Consider the following 5,328-nt stretch of genomic DNA (forward strand, 5'->3'; position numbering starts at 1 on the left):
AAGAATATCACTTGTACGCACTAGAAATAGTTGTGTTAAAGACAATATAAATTCCATATATATATAATTCGGAGCTTCAACCAGTAGAAATAGAAAATCGTTTCATATGAGTCTTATCATCAAATCTTCTATCGAACATAATAGATTAGAAAACCAAAGAAAGATAGAGGAATCCCGGTCATGAATCAACCAGACTAATAATAATTTCGTCTAACAATACGATTAGCCAACCTTGCTATATGATAAGAATCATATCTGAAAATAAATAATTGCATATACCTCTGAGGATAAAAGAGCATATAGAATACCCATATAGAATACCCAGAAGAGATCATTGTAAAATACTCGACTATAACAACTGCATTCAGATATGTTTGCAATTTTCAACACAATTCCACTGATTACTAAAGTCATCAATAATCTCACATTATCCCAATCATTAAAGAAATCAATTCAGAAGAAATTCCGATTAACCTGCTCTTTAAATTTTATACCTGAATAAGTCGGTTACTCGTGAATAGCTTCTTCCTTAATAGCGACATTGCAAATCCCAATAATCATTTAAAAAAAATCTAATATCCTTTCTAGAACTCTCTTTACTTGCTATCCCATCCACAATTCTGACTGCATTATTATTCCTTCAATTAATGAACTCTTCAATTTCACACTTGTAAACTTAATGAATACAATTCTTGTAAATTCCTTTGTACAGGTGAGGGGGTGAAGGTCGTAAAGCCTCAAAATTTGACTCTTATATATATACTTATATATATATATACACATAACATGACTTTTATCGTCAATATATTCATTACAAACATTCATTTCGTACCTTATAAATCTTTACTCATATAGGCAACTCCCCTTTCTCTATCAAATATTCAAATATCACTTTCATCACTGTCGGAACTAGATCAATTGGAGACATTTTTGTCTATTAGTAAAACATTTCTCATTTATCAAGGTTACTCTTTTAAATGTATAAATGTATATTTTCATCCTTATCTATAAGGATTACTATTTTAAATCTCCATACAGAACTAAATAACATTTACTTATTCACAACTTTAAATTATTTTATTACAAATACATGCTTATTTATTCACAGCTTTGTAACTTATTTTCCTTTATAATCATTCATCATTGAATCAAAGATAATCTTTTATCTTGTAATAATTTTTTTTTTTAGCAGAGACCCAGTAGACGAAATAGAACACTTAGGATATACGGGACTGATACAGAGGTGCATTATTATGCACTATTAAACAGAGAGCACAAATGCGCTAAACGGAGAGCACTAACGTGCTAGTGATCAGAGAGCGTGCTAATATTCAGAGAGCACTGACGTGCTAAATATCAGAGAGCACCAATGTGCTAAACAGAGAGCACTGATGTGCTAATAATCAGAGAGCACGCTAAACTCCCTTAATATCCTAATAGTTCTAACCTCGTCTACTTGGGCAAATTATTTCATTCATGCATGCATATCACTTTTACACTTTTCGCACAATACTTTTACATGCTTTACAATTTAATTCTTGTACCAATAATTTGTGCATTTATATCTTCTCTATCTTTAGCACATGTAATATATTTCAAAATTTACTATTCATCCATAATTCCTTAATAATCCTTATCATCTACTTCATATATTACTTTTGTATTTTTTTTTTTTATAATTTAGTTATCAATTCAATAGTTCGTATAGCACTATAATTTATTTTTCAATGAAACATATAACGTAATATTCATCATCATATTCATTCGACATTTTCAACTCTAAAACATAAGCAAATATATCAGCATCCAAATCCCGACTCAATTCGACACAATTATGGCATGTACCTCTAAACTCAATTCCGAGCTCGATTTAGTCCGAGAATCGGCTAAACCTGCAAAGCTCTGATACCAACAAAATTGTAACACCCCTTACCCGAGACCGTTGCCGGAGTCGAGCACGAGGCGTTACTGAGCTTATTTTACCAATTCGGAGCATAAAAATTTGATTTGAAAATTTATTTCACTGTTTACAGTAATCTGCCCAATCGCGCAGCAGTTACTAAATTGATTATAACTCGAGCTACGGGACTCGAAATTTAATTCCGTAAATTTTCCCTGAAACTAGACTCATATATCTTTCTACCATAAAATTTTCAGAATTTTTGATTTGGCCAATTAGTACAGTTTATTAGTTAAAGTCTCCCCTGTTTCTTCAATTGACTGTCCTGACCTCTTGCCACTAAAAATAATTTTTCTCATTATAGTATTTTCACATGATATTACCACTTGTTTCTACAGAAAATAGACTCAATAAGGATTCAATACATATAAACTAAAACTCATAACTATTTTTGTACCAGTTTTAGTGATTTTCTAAACTCGGAACAGAGGACTCCAGAAACAGATCTGACCCTGTCTCATTAAAATTCATATATCTTAAAATATAAAATTCTTTTTGCTAAACCGTTATTTTTCTATAAAAATAGACTCAATAATATTTAATTTCATATATCATTCACCCTATAATTCATTTTATACTATCTTAGGTGATTTTTCAAAGTTACATCGCTGTTGCTGTCTGAATTCTGTTTCTTTGCAAAATTTACCCTTTCTTGATTTTCATACTTAACCATTTTAAAAGCCAAACATTATCACATATTCACACATCTTTCTTTAGCAATATCATAAATACAACATTCAAAATGACTAATCCCTATACATCACTTAGGTATATACATTACCTAGGTATGTACATTACTTAGGTACATGCCACATTATCAACAGAAAGGTACATCACTAAAATGTCTCTGAGGTCGGGATTACTTTGGATGCTGGATCGAACACTGGTTTTCTACAATCCTGCGCACGGAAACAACCGTACGCTGAGTATGGGTATACTCAGTGGTATTACCATAATTCAATTAATAACATTAATTGATAAATTATATACATTTAATTTATGTCTACAATTATTCACTAATTGTCTCATACTTTAAATCAACTCGATCATTAATAACAATAAGCAATATTTCAGTCATATATTTAATGGTATTCATACCTTATTTCACTATCTAAATTTTATTGGATTTTTCACATCTCATTCCAATAATTCATTTCAGTTCATATGAAATTCATTCAATTTATCACTATATTTAGTATCAATTCTATTGCAATTTGTACTCACTAATATCATATAACAAAATTTACTCTTTATCACATCATGAACTTTGGGCTCATATCTTTAAATCTCTTATTTCGATTTCCAATTCACACATCAATTCACAATTTCACTTTTTCGTTTCTTCCCATAGCTCAATCAATCACATTTATTCAATTTTCTCATTTCAATTATTTACCCCTATTAACAAGACTCGGACCTTGGCGGATACACGGATCCAACCAAACACACCAGAATGGCACCCAGTGCCTCATCGGATAGTTCGAAGCAATAGTTGACACCCAGTGTCTCATCGGCCAAGCCGAAGTAAGTTGGTACCCAGTACCTCATCGAATCTATCCGAAGTAATAGTATGACACCCAGTGTCTCATCGACTCAAGGTCGAAGTATCCCTGAACTCTTCCAATCCTATGGCATGCCAACTATATCCGACTCAGCCCGACTAGTTAATAGGGTTTCCGAATCACATTTCAATTCAATCACTTTCTCATACTTTCAATTCAAATCATTCCCATTTAATCACCATTTGTTTCAATACATTTTTCTATTTCAAATTCACTTTCGATTTAATCGCAATTCAACTCAGATTCACTTCCCACTTTCAAATCAATATACAATTCAATACCAATACATATTTCAGATATTCACATATAATCATACTTCGATTCAATTCAAACCACTTTTCAATCAATACACAATTCACATATTCACATATCTCAATTTAATATCTCATTTATTCAATTCATATTTTAATTCATTCAATTAAATATCGATATTCTCCTTATTTTTATTTACTAACATATTATTCAAAATTCAATAATTACTGTCAATAAATTCAATATCAATACGTATATATATATTATTCAATTCAATTATGAAACTCACCTCAATTTGCTTATCGTGTATATTAATTTAATTTTAAGAATTAATAATTAAATTCGAATTATGGTAATACTAACCGTAATTTCTCTCGAGTCACTCCTTGTCCACTTTCTCCTTTCCTTTCTCGGACAATGACTCGTACACGACATTAGCTACGTAATTAAACAATTAAAAATCATTAATACACAATTTCATTAAAATATTTTCTTTTACACCTAAACTTTACCCAAATTCTAATTTAATCCCTTACCAATACTAATTTTATTTTTCCCAATCTAACTCTATATTCTCTCTTAATTCTTACTATAAAGTCAATTTAATTCCTCAATTTCACCATAAATCCCTAATTTCGGGATTCTTTCAATTTAATCCCTATCGATTCAAAACTTATATTTTATTTTACAATTACATTCTTTACTAACTTCTAACTTGAAATTAAATCAATTTAACCCCTAACTAAACCTATATATTTTTCTTTCTCAATTCATACCCTTATTCTACCCAATTTCTTGCTAAACTCATATTTAACTATTTAATTTTTATCATGTTTTCATAATTCCGAATTTATTTCAAATTAATCCCTAAAATTCAAAACTTATAGTTTAGTTTACAATTCAATCCTTTATTCAATTCCAATCAAAATTTCTATCAAATACATCCCTAATTTAACAATTTATTCAACATGAACCATGCTTAATAATCTACTAACTTCCAAAATTTCAACTTAAATCAAGTAGTATTTTGTTCTAGGATTTCAAAAAAAAATATCAAAATTAAGAGAAAAGGGGATTAAATTGACTTACCAAATTACTTTGAACCTTAAAACCTCAAATTTCCTTTTTTTCTTTTCTTTTCTTTCCTTCCTTCCTTCCTTCTCTGTTTCGTTTTGCTCTCTGTTTCTTTCTTTTTCCCTTCTCTGTTTTGTTTTGCTCTCTGTTTCTTTTCTTTCTTTCTTTGTCATATATATATAATAATAATATAATATAATATAATATAATATATTAATAATAATATAATATAAAAACATAATTATTACTTACGCATGTATAATATAATATATATATTTTAAATTAAAAATATCTTAGATTTTTCTTTTGTTATGCCGCCTCAACTTTAGAAAAAGGCATAATTACTTATTTGGTCCTTTTAACTTTTCTTTAATCTATAATTAAACTTTTATCCCTATTGCAATTTAATCCTTTTTCATAATTAACTATCGAAACATTAAAATTTCTTAACGAAACTTTAATATTATCCTATTGACACTT

General features: G+C 29.2%; 1 long non-coding RNA gene across 1 annotated transcript; it reads right to left on the bottom strand.

The window, feature by feature from the left end:
• Positions 1 to 2,666: 2,666 nt before the first annotated feature.
• LOC121211340 (uncharacterized) lies at positions 2,667 to 4,897 on the bottom strand. The gene is made up of 3 exons (XR_005906659.1): positions 4,864 to 4,897; positions 4,138 to 4,212; positions 2,667 to 2,859 (listed from the first exon to the last, which is right to left on the bottom strand). It is a non-coding gene; the product is annotated as an uncharacterized lncRNA (long non-coding RNA).
• Positions 4,898 to 5,328: the final 431 nt, after the last annotated feature.

The sequence above is a fragment of the Gossypium hirsutum genome, chromosome A12, assembly GCF_007990345.1.
Source record: "Gossypium hirsutum isolate 1008001.06 chromosome A12, Gossypium_hirsutum_v2.1, whole genome shotgun sequence".
Taxonomy (NCBI): domain Eukaryota; kingdom Viridiplantae; phylum Streptophyta; class Magnoliopsida; order Malvales; family Malvaceae; genus Gossypium; species Gossypium hirsutum.